Genomic DNA, 14678 nt, shown 5'->3' on the forward strand with positions numbered 1-14678 from the left:
GAGTGCATGTTACAAGAGAAGCCCCTTGTTTTTCTTTTGCTGACATACTTCAGTGTGCTCTCATTTCTAGCAGCCCTTACTTGCAAGGCTTTATGGAATCAGCCAGGTTTTGACGCAGCCATTACCTAAAGTCACCACCAAAAGGGAAAGGAAAAAAAAAATTCCAGTGTGCTCTTTGCATTCCCAGGATTAGCCCTTGCTCTGTTCCACGTGTTCTGTGGCTGAAAGGCTGCACACAGAGCAACCTGCTTTATAATCCAGAGACTGGGGAGGCTTCAAGTTGCAAGTCACATATTAACAAAGAGGATTCATCTCATCACTGCAGCCCAACAGATGCACACAAACTTCAGACCTACTGCAGATGCTATAAATGTGCTCCCAATTTGCTTTTTTGCTATTGGTGCCTAATGGAGAGGAGAAATAATGCCACTGATATTCTAGGGTCACACTACCTAAGGATTCAAGCAGGCTGCTTGGACCCATCTCCAATGATAACAGGATCGGAAATGAGGAGGAGAGAAACATTCTGAGCCTGTGCTGTCTGATCTCTGCCACAAAACTTCAACCCTGCCATCAGCTGCAAACACATATGGGCAGTGGAGATCCAGTGAGATACTGTGATATTCGTTTACTTGTGTGTGGGAAGGGTGGATGAAAAGCTACACATATTTGGAATTTCAACAATAATTTTAAACAGCGGCATGACATCCTTGGAAACAGAACCCCATGTCTGTAAACTTAAAGGACATGGGAAGACACTTGCTTAGAATAATCAATTTGGATGGGTACAGCCCCTCTGGAAAGCAGTATGGAGAGTCCTCAGCTTGGAATGCAACCACAGTTTGACCCAGTTAAACCACATGGTATCTCATCAAATAGCGTGCCCCTAGGCCTTCCCAACCCCCATCAGGATCAACAAGCTCTCTCTTCCCTTCTATGGCACTTACTGGATTATGCCATGATGAGGTACTAGGGGACTCCCCCCAAACATACCCATGTACTTGAGCTTAAACACAGGGACACTCTATGAGCTGCATTCCCAGTCTCTTTTCAAACTTTATTTAGATACAAGTTCTTACTACATTGCAAGGGCTGGCCTTGAATTTGAAATACTTCTGCCTCAGCCTCCTGAGTGACTTGGAAGACAACTGCCAGGGCTCCTTGCTGGTGGCTAGGGGCTTCTGTCCTCTACTGAAAGAAGCTTCCGGAGGATGAGGATCAATATTTCCCACAGGGTATCATCCTTCTCTGCATGTACATATGACATTACCATTCCTTGTCCACTAGATCTTCTGGGAGGCACCAGCTGAGAAGAAGATCGAGTGTACTGAGAAAGGGAAGAGCAACCAGGTGGATGCTCAGGCACTGCTGGCCTCCTGGGCCTTACAGGGCACTGTTCCCTGGAGTACTGTCATATGAGGGCAGACCTCTCTTTAGCCTTGGCACTAGTGGCCCTCACCTAGGGGTCTCACTGACTGACCCCTTTATCCCCAAGATGGAGTGTTTCAACTTCATCTGCTTCCTGCAGCCTTACAACACCTCCCACCTGTATGTCTGTGGTACCTATGCCTTTCAGCCCAAGTGCACCTACATTCTGAGTGCTGCCCCACCCTGGCTGCCTGCCACCCTGGCCTCAAGTATGGGGTCCTGCCCTCATGCTCATCTGCCTGACTGGCTCCCTCTGCCCCTAGAACATGCTCAACTTCACTTTGGAGCATGAAGATTTTGATGATGGGAAGGGAAAGTGTCCCTATGACCCAGCTAAGGGCCACACTGGCCTCCTTGTAGGTGAGTGGCTGTGCCTGTTTTGGGTGAGTCCCTTGGAACTTGACACACTCTGGGGTGTCTACACATTGTTTATGGCCTGACTATCCTTCCATTTCCCACAGATGGTGAGTTGTACTCAGCCACCCTCAATAACTTCCTGGGCACCCAGCCTGTCATCCTCCGGAACATGGGGCCCTATCACCCCATGAAGGCAGAGTATGAGGCCTTATGGCTCAACAGTGAGCAGGGAGAAGGACTGGGGAAGCCCAGGGTGGGAAACCTGTGAGGTCCTTTTCACCTCGTGACTGACCCTCCTTGCCTTGCCGCAGGGCCCCACTTCATTGCCTCTGCCTATGTCCCTGAGAGTGTGGGGAGCATCACAGGGGATGACAACAAGGTGTACTTCTTCAGTGAGAGGGTGGTGGAATACGACTGCTGTACCAAGCAGCTGGTGGCCCGAGTTGCCCGTGTCTGCAAGGTATTGAGCCCCCAGCATGAGCCCTGGGAACCCTGTGGGCTGGGCAGTGGCTGACCCACTGCATCCCCTTGATATCTGCCAGGGTGACATAGTGGGTGCATGCACACTGCAGAAGAAGTGGACCACATTCCGGAAGTCATGGCTGGGGTGCTCGGTGCCCGACCAGCAGCTCTATTTCAACCAGCTGCTGGCTGTGCACACCCTGCAGGGTGCCTCCTGGCACAAGACCACCTTCTTTGGTGTATTTCATATGTGATGGTGAGTTGGCCAGGAATGCTGGGGTGGGGATGAGCAGGTGTTCAGGTCAAGGGCAGTATGTGGGTGGGAGGGCCTGAACCATGCTGTCCTATAGGGACATCCAGGTGGTCAGTGACTGGAACACTGAGTACTTGCCCCTTTTAAAGGCCCCTGGGGAAAGAAGGCAAGGCCCTGCCTGGTGGCACCTTAGATCTGGTTGCTGGTATATTCTTCTGCCCATGAGCATTTTCTGCTGATCCCTGCCTTCCTGCAATCTCTGGAGCTGGGGTGAGATGTTAAGGTGGGCATCGGACCTGACCCTTGAGATCCCTCTCTCATTGCAAGAGGGGTAATGTGGACCTTTCTGCAGTCTGTGAGTACCAGTTGGAAGAGATCCAGTGGGTGTTCCAAGGTCCCTACAAGGAGTACTTTGAGGAAGTGCAGAAGTGGGGTCGATACACTGACCCAGTACCCAGCCCCCAGCCTGGTTCAGTGAGTCCTTTGGGCAGGAAGTGTTTCCTGTCAGTTCCAGTAGCCTCCCACCAGCTGATAGCTCCCCTGCCCATACCCCTACCCCCACCAGTGCATCATCAAATGGCACCATCACCATGGTCACACCAGTTCTCTGGAGCTGGCTGACAGAACCCTCATCTTCATCAAGAAGCACCCACTGATGGACGAGCAGGTAGAGCCTTCATGGGGCCAGCCCATGCTCATGAAGAACACCAACTTCACCCACCTGGTGGCTGACCAATTTACAGGATTTGACAAAACCACCTATACAGTGTTGTTCATTGGCACAGGTAGGTAAGCTCTTGGGTGTGTCTGGGGCTGGGAGACACCCAAGAGCCTCATTCCCTGTCATTGACACTCCCTTCTCCAGACTTCTCCAGGAGATGGCTGGCTGCTCAAGGCTGTGATCCTGAGGCCTTGGGTCCACCTGATCAAGGAACTGCAAGTGTTTGATAAGGAAACTGTGGAAAGCCTTGTGCTGTCACCAAGCAAGGTAGCTAATTAGACTCCATGCACTGCCATTGCACCCACTCCACCATCCCCAAATCAGGCTGGCATGGTTGGCCAGTTCAGCACACCTAAGTCAGCTCAGGGCAAGCCTGGGAAGTCAAGGTGGGTGCTGACAGGATTGGCACTCCACAGAAGCATTATGTATACCCTGGTCCCTGCAGGGCTGCATTCCTAGAATTAGTCCTGGAGAAAACTCATGTTTTCTTTAGACACCTCTATGTGGGGCCAGGACTCTGCTTACAGCCTCCTCTCTGATCCTCTCCATGCTTGCCAGACCTCCCCAACTTTGACATGTTTATGGTGCCCTCCCAGGGTTGGTTTCTGCCTAGTCCCCAGTGGTGCTCTGGGCCTGACCCGCTAATTCCCCACCATGTCCCCTGAAGTGTTGTCTTTTTCCTTAACCCTCATACACATTTGCAGCATCCTCTGGATGATGATTTGTTTGCCTTTTGCAGCTATTATCACTTAAAATTGTTTCCCAGCACATGGAGTTATGGCAGAAAGAATATGGGGTTGTGTAAACACTCAGTTTGGCAGTTACCATTCAAACGGAGAACAACTTATGCTATGCTGGTGCTATTGTGAGAGCCAAGGGCACTGGAGGAAAATGTTTCATGCCTTCTGTGTGCATAGCCTCCCTGTTTCCTTGAGACTTGCACCTTCCTTTGCAGTGCTGTCTTCTGCCTCATCCTCATGTGGGCACCTCTCATGCTTGTGCTCCTTGGAGTCTGAGCAGCCCTGGGATGCATGTGGCCCTACCAACCCTCTCACTCCTCTTCTCCCACAGAAGCTGCTCTTTGCTGGCTCCTGCTCTCAGCTGGTCCAGCTGCCCCTGGCAGACTCTGTGAAGTACCACATCTGTGCAGACTGTGTCCTTGTGTAGGACTCCTACTGTGCCTGGAGCATCAACACTAGTCACTGTTTGTCTATGGCCAGCCACTCTGGGTGAGCCGGGTTCTGCAAGGGCTGGGACCAGGAAGGTGTGTGGATACGGTGGTTGGAACCAAGCTTCTGATACGCCTTTCCTCTGCCAGATCTCTACTTGTTCAGAACATGGGAATCTCAGACACCATAGGCTTTTGTGACCTTCATGGCACTAAGAAAGGTGAGCTTTTTTGTGGCCCCCTCCCCTCCAGATGGGCTGTGGTCCTTAGGTGGATTTTCCACATCACACCTCCCTGGCCCTTGGTCTCTTGCACTGACTCTGCTACCTTCTCTCTCTGTTGCTACAGTCAGGTGAATGCTGAAAAACATCACAATGGTAGTGGGCACAGACTTGGTATTTCCCTGTCGCCTCTCCTCCAAGTTGGCCTATGCCCGCTGGATCTTTGAGGGCCAGGACCTACCTGCAGACGAGCCAGGCTCCATCCACTATGATGCCCGTCTCCAAACCCTGGTGGTGATGGCTGCCCAATATCACCATGCTGGTGCCTACAACTGCTTTTCAGAGGAGCAGGGGACATGGCTGGCTGTTGAGGGGTACCTTGTGGCTGTGATAGTGGGCCCCTCAGTGACCTGGAGGTTCAGGCCCCCATGGAATACCTGTGGCTGATGTGGCTGGCTGTGGTTGCCTTGGGAGCTCTGTGACTGGTGTTACTGGTTCTTCTGGTTTGGTTGCTTTGCCAGCGGCTTCAGGAAAATCTGGAAAAAGATATCAAGGCAGCAGAGAGGACCCTGTTGTACCCGCTGGAGCTGCTCAAAAAACATATCAGTCCCCTTTCCAGCTCAGAAACAGATGAGTAATTTTGAGATCCTGTTGGATACTAGTAATTGGATGGTCCCCTCAAGATTGTGCCTGGACACACTGGGGCCAGCTTGGAGTTGGGTCCCTATCTGCACCTCCTGGCATCCCAGGCCAGCCCCTGCCTTCTTGAACACCTCTTTCTAGGGCCCTCAGGAGCAGGCCTAAGGGCCTGTGATATTGTTTAGAGACACTTTTGGTTGTTAAAATGGCGGATGTTGTCTACGTCCTTTCATGCCCAGGTCAGCTCCCACCCTAAGGACTGTTCTGGCTCAGAAGTTCAGTTGTGATGATGTTGAGAAAGAAAACTTGCCCTGTCCAAAGCAGGGCCCTTCCCCTCCAGGTTGCTCTGACACACCTGTCACCTTGCTCTCCTCAGAACACTGTTGTCACCTGACTCCATTTTGTTTCTTTGTTTATGTATTTTCTAATACCACAATGATAAATATCTTTTTCAATTGTATTGTGTGAATTATTCCTCCTTCAAATCATACCTTTTCTCTGGGGTCATTTTGCTTTATTCAGATGTATTATTTTCTGTACTGGGTACTGAATCCAGGGTTGCCACATCCCAAGTCCTTTTTTTATATTTTACTTACAGACAGCATCTCCCTGAATTCCTTAAAGCCTCACTAAGTTGCTGAGATTGTCCTTGAACTTGCGATCCTCTGCTATCAGCCTCCAGAGCTGCTTCGATTACTGGTGTGCACCAAAATATGTGGCTTAATTGTTTAATAACTGCTTAATAGTTTTTTTTTTTTTTTTTTTTTTTTTCAGGGAGAAAGCTGTCCTTTCCTGCCCCTACTCTAGTTATAGTTTAACTAGTCATAAATCTCTAGGATAACAGGTTGTTGTTGTTGTTGTTGTTGTTCAGTCCTTTGGAAATCTTTTTTATTTGCTTGTGTCTGCAGCAGTTGTTAAATCTTCTGTTAATCTGATTATTGATCTTTGATGCATAATGTTCTTTTGGGTTTCTTTTAGATGTTCTCTTTTTTATTTATATTTTAATTATTGTTATTTTATTTTTGGTTTTTGGTACTGGGGATTGAACCCAGGGACACTCTAACCCTGAGCTACATTTCCAGAATTTTTATTTTTATATGGAGTCAGGTTCTCACTAGGTTGGTTAGGGCCTTACTAAGCTGCTGAAGCAGGCTTTGATCTCCAGATCTTCCTGCCTCACTCTGAGTCATTGGGATTACAGGCATTCGCCACCACACTCAACTTAGATTATAACTTCTAAAAATTGGTATATTGAAAATATACATAATCATAGGATTCATTATGCCACATCTGTGCATGCCCATAATTTGGTCAATCTTGTATATAATATTCTTAACTTTGGATTTTTTTCTCCCTGGGTTTAATGTAGATTTCAGTCCTATAACTCCAAGTTGATAAGTCAGGGTGTCTGATTTTCTGAGGGAGTTTCTGCTGCTTTTATTGTCTTTGTACATCTATTCAAATGGTCCCTTTTCTCACTTTTATGTTTTCTTCATTTGTTACTTTATCAGGGAGGCCATCCCTGTCCACTGCATTATAGCCCTTCACTGACTTCAGAGCACCTAGCACCACCATAATATATACATACACACACACAGTTTATGCACACAGATATATTTCAGACTAAGCATATATTTATGTATAAGATACACACATATGCATTATTCTTACCTTTCCATAAGCTCCATGTAAGCTCCATATAGTATCATGCTGGCCTGTAATCTCAGTGACTCCAGAGTCTCAGGTAGGAAGATTGTATGCTCCAGGACAACTTGGACAATTTAGTGAGGCCCTGTCTTACAAAACAAAAAGGGCTGAGGTGTAGTTCAGTAGAAGCACACCCCTGAGTTTATTACATTAAACAAGTTTCTTTAATTTTTCAAATTATTATTTGCCCAAATCTAATAATAAATATTGATATTTGGTATTTTATACTCATTTAGGAAGATAATTCTTGACTCTTATTTTATAAGTCAGAAGAAAGAAACCAAGCTTAGCTTTTCAAAAATTGGTTACCCTGACAAAAAAAAATATTCTAAACTTGCACTTGCTTCTATGCCCTGAATAATATAAAAGAATTGATTTTACAAGCACTACAAGAAACCTGAAATTCCTTGAAGCACCAGTTTAACAAATTTATCCCCACAATAATTCTGAAAATATTAATTTAATTAAGGCAAATAATTTTTTCTTGTCAAATGGGAATATTGGACCTCTGTTTGTTTATTGTTTTATATTCCAGGGGGCTTCCCAGAAATGCACCAATTTAAAATCTTGTTAATTAGCCATTATTTAATGAGATTAACTATCATTATTTTGGGATACTAAGTATAGTGAAAATAATAGCTGAAGAATATAACTATGCTAAGCAATCATTAACTTGGTTTATTTATCCTAACAACAATGCAAATTTTATAAAGAAAGACAAGAATTTAAAAACAAAAACAATGTTTGTCTGTTTGTTTTCCACAGATACATCACCATGTATCTGTGGAACACAATGCTGGTTAGTGTTCAAAACATTTATTGAATGATTGATTGATGGATATAAAACCAATCTAATCATATGGAGGACCTATTTCCTCAACATTATTGTTAATTTCCTCCAGGTTCCATTGGGAACATAGGTGCTGCTCCTTATTCCTAAAGAAATTGAGATAGAGAACTGGTTAGAAGAGGATATTCATATCTTCTGAATTTACTGCAAAATAATTTCACTGATTTACAATAGCTATATAGTGAATGAATAAAAGTATGGGAAGAAATGTTACTTGCTGAGAATGAATAACTCAAGGTGCCTTTCTTTGTTTGGGGCCAAGCTCCAGGTAAGACATTTGCTTTCCTCAACTAACAGTACCATGAGGTTTTTTCCAAAAATATAATTTATGAAGTGAATAACTTAAAATTTATCAGAGTTCATATTTATCTCAAATATATATACAATAAGGAGTTTGGTCAAGGTCAATTTGGACAACCAAGGAAAGAAGTACCACCATTGACAAGATGTGAACATAAACTTTTATCCAAACCCATTAGAGTTGTCAGCAACACTGTACTTTTTTATCATTTTTGATATATTTCTTCCACCTTATGCCCAAAATATGGCTTTACTTAGATATGAGGAAAAAGCTATGTCTTTGGATGCTATCTGGGTTAGTGAAAGTTGAATCTTCCCTCTGATAAAATGACGTAAGCCTGAACATTGGTTGATTCACATTAATCTGTAACCATGGGCCAATAACATCAAGAGAGTCTCCCTATCACATGTTTCTATGCTTTTGGTTACTCATCAGCATCTAATAGGATATCATTACAGGGAGAGAAGTCCTGTTAGTTTGAACATATTTTGATCACTATACCTGAAAAAAAGATATGATCACTGTTTCTTCTACATCACAGGACATGATTTTTCTTCCAAGCTACCTAAACATGTCCACATTTGCTTATGGTTTCCTTGTTCCTGAAATGTGTGATTCTAGAATTTAGCTGTGCCTAGTAATGGGACACACTACCAATGGAAAGAAAACATAGCAAAGCCCACTCAGTGAAATAAATCAAGGTGCCTTTCTTTGTTTGGGGCCAAGCTCCAGATAAGACATTTACTTTCCTCAACTAAAAGTACCATGAGGTTTTTTCCAAAAATATAATTTATGAAGTGAATAACTTAAAATTTATCAGAGTTTGTATTTATCTCAAATATATATTCAAATTTACTTCAATCCAATCAGTATGAAACAACTAAAACTTCCACTAATTATGTGCAGATAAAATAGCCAACTAGTTGATATTTTTAATCACTAAACTCCTTGGGGATAGTTACCTATTCTTTGTAAATTTTTATTTCAATGAAAAATTTATTATTTCATATAATAATTTCAATAAAATAATTTACCAAAAATAGTACATACAGATCCAAAATCACTTATACTAAATAAACATTGGAAACAAGATATACTCCATAACTTTGTGTCAAAACACAAGTGATACCAAATTGACCTGAAGCAATTTACAGTTCTTATATAACCCATTTTCAACCCCCAGCCCTATGTTGCAGCTCCGCCTACAGGAGTGTGTCTTCCCCACCACACTGGGCAGGAGCTAGTGCTGACAGTTAGGGCACCATCATATTTGCAGAATGCTTCATACCTGATCTGCCTCCACCCATGTGTTTCATGCCTTTTCCCTATCCCCACAGAAACTGCAGAACAAGGATGAGTGTAGAGCCACCTTCAGTGAGATCAGTAAATCAGGGTACTGACTGCTGTCAGAGATGGAACTGCAGGTGTTACTCATCATTACCAAGTGCTTTGAGGACATGAAGGTGGCTGCTTAAGCTGTGGATGCCAAGAATGTGGGTGCCTGAGTAGGCCAATGAGTGGGCACTGTGGGGATCTCCCAAACTAGGTACTGGGCCTTGCCCCTGACTGCCCACCCACTGTTCCTTCCCCCAGGACACCCAGATTCTCATAGAGCTGCACAAGTCAGGTTATGCCTGCCCTGGTGATGTGGAATTTGAGGACTTCAGCCAGCCTGTGATCTGTGCACACTCAGAAAATGGCCTGGACACCCGCTCATGGAGAGCCTAAGTTCCAGGGCCCTGGCCATAGTTGTGCCAAGCACTGGCCTTTTTTGAAGAAGAGCAAGGTGGGGGCCCAGAATGTTGTGTGAGAAGACAGTGAGTGGGGACAGCTGAGGCCCTAATGAGTTGAGCCCAGCCACAGGAATGCTGAGTCCTGGGCTATACATAATTTTCCTCTTTGCTACATGCCTGGACTGGAAGGAAGGAAGGCAAGTCAGCAGCACATTGGCCTGGGAGTCCCTTGAGGCTGAGGAGGGCAGGATGTTGTCCTGTGGCATCTGTCTGCTGATGCTCGGGATGCTGGGAGAAGATCTGCTGGTGGAATTCGTGCTGGACTGACAGTTTGTGTTCCTGTCTTTTAGGAGTGCCCCTAACCCCAGATCTCTATCCAGCTGATGGATCCTTATGCCCTATAGTTTTGGTATTTTTTGTTTGTTTGTTTGTGTGTTTTCAGCATCAGACGTAAACCCTAACACCACCGGTTTATATCTTGGACAGCCCCTGACTCCCTAGTATGCCTTAAATACCTCCCACTGACACCAGCCATCCTGGTCTTCAGCCCTCTCCTCCTAAGCTGTAACCCCTGACCTTTCCTGCCTTCCACAGCCCTCTATGAGTGGCATGCCACTTTGGCCTGTGTCTGAAGCCTTTCTTCATGCAAATGCCTCCTGTACCTCCTTCTAAACTGAGTCCAGAAAGCCCAGTGGACTATAGAATCCCTGTTCCAGCCCCTAGACCAAATAGTCAAGGGATGTAGGAGATGGGGTAGAGAGAGGTGTGACCTCTTTCTCTGAGTCTAATGACGTCCTTGTTACCTATCAGATTTTGTGTTGCCCTTACACGTATTTTCTGTGTGATTATGCATCTTGAGTTGGGATATTGTTACTATTTTTTTATTTATTTTTTGCTTTTGCTTCTCTGCATCCATACTTATGTTCATCCTTCTGTCCATCTTCATTTTCTGCCCTTGCCTCCTCCTTGCCTGCCCCCTCCTGGACCCAGCTGGTAGTCACGCCCCCCACCCTCTTCCCCTAGAGGGTGTCATGTCATTGGCCTTGCCTAATGGGTTCCCTTACCAGCTGTCTATGACCCCTTGGTCTTATTGAGTGAGATCAGTAAGTCAGTCAATCTGTGGCTATCATCCTTCCAGATCCTTCCAGGAGGCCATGGGGTAAGTAAGGACTGTGGGAGGAGGGGTGGCCCTGGCCCTCCCATCAGCAAGGTGGTGGGCCATAGGCTTGCTTCCTGAAGCCAGCTGGGCCCCACTCCTTCTTCACTCTGTCTATGACCTTGCTCCCAAGATATTTGGAAGGGGAGGAAGGTGGACTTGAATCCTCAGGAGTGTGCAGCACCTGGAAGCTTCAGCTTCAGAATCCCAGACTCAACCCTCTCTTTCCTTTGCAGACTGTGGCTTCAGAGGATTTTAGCCACTTGCCCCCATAGCAGCAGAGAAAGTGGCTCCAGTATCAGTTAGAAGAACACAACCAGGAGCTGCAGAAGAGGTGAATCAGAGGTAGGGCCTGGCAGAGGGGCCAGGCAGGGGACTGAAGAGTGCCATTGGGTTATATTTAAAATAACGGTATGTGCAGCAGTAGAGTGCTTGCCTAGCACAGACAAAAAGTAACCACAAAATATTTACACTCAAATGCACCCAAAAATGTCACAGAGACACCAGCAGGGAGGTTTTATAGGTGATTCTTCATGCGTCTGGAGGAAACTGTTGCTTTCACTCCCATGCAAGGATTCTTAGCAAATAGAGTGAAAGCTGCCAGTTTATTTAGAAGGATGGGGAACCTGGGTTCCCAAATCATTGAGCAAGAATTCAAGTCAATGAAATTAGGGGCTCATTTTACCTCACTTCTGGTTTTAGATACAAAATCCTGACAAGAAAATTTAATGATGTACTACAAAACAATATATGACATGGTGGTGTTAGTTGGGTGCAGGTATCTAATGCCAAAGAACTGTATGCTTCATAGTAATCACAAGAGGAAATTTTATGTTATGTCTCCTTCACTAGAATAGGAAAAAGGTTATTTTTTAAAGAAAAAATACATAATCAATTGGGCATTATCCCAACAATGCAAACATGGTTCAATATCAAGAAGCCTTACAGTCTAATCCATCACATTAGAGAGCTAAAAGGAAATAAAAGCATATGGCTAAGTATTTAATAATTCAAATATTTAAATATTAAAAATAAAAATCTGCCAGATTAAAAAGAAAATCTTTACTTACTTTCTCCCAAGCAGCAAATTCCTCTTCCCAGTCCTGCACAAAATAGGAATGATGTTCGCCACTTGCCAGGAGGTGGTCAAGTTCTAGTTTGCTGTCTGCGAGTTACCTCTTGGACAGATGGGGGTGAAGTTGCATACTCCACTGGGTGGTTTCTGGGTTTCTATGATGGAGCAGCAGGTACAGGGTATATGCCTAGAGTCAAGGCAGCCTGCTCATGAATTCCAGCTCCTGGAGGTAATGGGCAGCTTGATATAACATTTAGTGTCTCAGTTTCTTCATCTGTGACATTTCTCAGGTAATAACCGAATGGAAGCTGAGCTGAGGTCTGTCATATTCCACTAGTGCTCTACAGCTCCCACTACCCAGATGTGTAGAGGATATGGGAATGGGAGACTAATGACAGGAAATGCAGCTAGAATCATGGACATCCACTGTACTCCAGGCTCTATTCTACTCACTTCACATGGACTTCCTGGATATCTTAGGTTTTTCTAAGAGATGATAAGCACAGATAGGATTCTGACTCTCTTACAAAGTTTCCTTTCTTTCCTGTCCATTTCAAGTGCTGGCAATGAAACCTAGTGCCTTGCACTTGCCAGTGGAGTGCTCTGACATTGAGCTACTTCTTAGCCCCCTAGAGCAATATATATATATATATATATATATATATATATATATATATATATATATATATATATATATATATATGACTGTTAGGACTGTGTACAAGTACTGTACCAGTCCTCACAACAGCCCACATGGCACACACATGCATTTATTCCCATTTTCAAGGTTAAGGTCTGCAGATAGTGCTCTATAGCCTAAGGTCACACCACCAGGAAATGCCAACTGAAGATGCCAACCCAGGCAGTTAGCCCTACTAGAATTGGAGCTCTTTTTTGTGGGTTTGGCCACATTGCCCAGGCTGGCCTCTAACTCTTGGGCTCAAACAATCCTAATACTTCAGCCTCCCCGGTAGCTGACACCACAATTGCAGGCCACCATGTCTGGCCCCCACATTTGAGTTGTAATCAGTGTGTGGCCTTGCTCCTTGCTGTGAGCGCCTTCACCCACTACTCTTTTCTTCCCCGTCTTGCCCCAGGGAATCTCTGAAGAAAATAAAGTGCGTGTATGAGAAGACACTCCAGATGGGTGACCCTGCCAGCTTGGAGCCCCAGATCACAGAAACACTAAGCCATATCAAACGGCTGAAATTGGAAGTACAGAAGTACAAGGTAAGGGGAAGGCCCTGCATAGGGGTGGAGTCATCACCAGACTGGCTAAGTTACTTCTGGCTGGGGTACAGGGATCCAGTTGTTTCTCATCAACATCTTGGGTGTGCATGGATGATCTCAGGAAGAATCCAGGTGCAGGGTGGGCCAACCTCTGAACCCTGGCCTGGAGATGATGTGATCTCATCCTCCAAGGCTTGGCTGGCAGAAGCTGAGAGGCAGGTCCTAAGAAACCTAGGGGACAGCCTGTGCCAGCACACCTGTCCTCACAACCCCCCATCCAGTGTCCCCAGGGACAGTAGCAGAAACGCTTCACAGGTCAACAAGGAGAGGTGAGCCGGGAGGCCAGAGCACATATGGCCAGAGATACACAGAAGACCTGCCTCCATCTGCCTTCTTACCCCACACAGCTCTGAAGAGCACACCTCAGAAGAGGGCCAGGAAACCCCTATGTACATGGCATGTGATGAGGATTTTGAGGAGCCTGCATCACCCATAGGCCAGTGTGTGTCCATTTACCACTTTGAAGGTGAGAACACATGGGGGTGGAGGGGTGGGGGCACATCAGTTGCTCTGGTGTGTCTGGCTAGTTTGTTCAAGTTTTTCTAATGCAGAGAACTGGGCCCACCCCACAATAGGGTTCAGCGAAGGCAGCATCTCTGTGACCAAGGTGAGGACCTCAGTCTGATGGAAGAGGACAAAGGCAATGGCTGGATATGGGTCTGGCAGACACAGGGAGGTGAAGGCTATGTGCCCACCTCCTACCTCCGAGTGCCACTCAACTGAACCTGCCAGAAGCAGGAAGAGAGGGCCTATAAGCTGCTGTTCCTGGGCCATGGGTAGCCCCAGGACCTATGCACTTCATTTATGCCCCATAGCTTTGGCTGTGACCTGTGTAACCTGCTGCCCACCCCCATCCCACCTGTCATCCCAATAGACCCGCTGTGCCTTTCAAAATCAATGTATATACTCATGTTCAAGTCTTTTCTTCCTGCCACTTGGCTTGGGCCATTTTGTTACATATCGTTCTTGTTGATCTGCAATAAAGCAACCATAGCAGGGTTTCAAATATAAAACTTCAGAATATGAACAAGCCCCTGAGCACTTTGGTGTAACTCATTCAAAATGACCAGTTAAATTCTACTACACTTGTTTGATATTGTTCTGCTCTTTCTATGGAGGAAGAAGGAACCCATATTGACACCTTTGGTTAGCCCAGTCATATTCACTTCTACATTCACTCATTGTACTATGGTAAATAAAATGTATCTAAGTCACAGAATTTATGTTAATTTATTACATTAGCAGTAGGAAGCTTTGAATGGGAAAGGGACTTGCATTCATGTTTAGGGTTAAATTATGAATTGTTAGTTTAAATCT

General features: G+C 45.4%; 2 pseudogenes; both read left to right on the forward strand.

Moving 5' to 3' along the window:
• The first annotated feature begins 701 nt into the window (after positions 1-701).
• Positions 702-5379, forward strand: LOC139702410 (semaphorin-4C-like; annotated as a pseudogene).
• Positions 5380-5461: 82 nt separating this feature from the next.
• LOC139702411 (cdc42-interacting protein 4-like) lies at positions 5462-14090 on the forward strand (annotated as a pseudogene).
• Positions 14091-14678: the final 588 nt, after the last annotated feature.

Source organism: Marmota flaviventris, chromosome 17 (assembly GCF_047511675.1).
Source record: "Marmota flaviventris isolate mMarFla1 chromosome 17, mMarFla1.hap1, whole genome shotgun sequence".
NCBI lineage: Eukaryota > Metazoa > Chordata > Mammalia > Rodentia > Sciuridae > Marmota > Marmota flaviventris.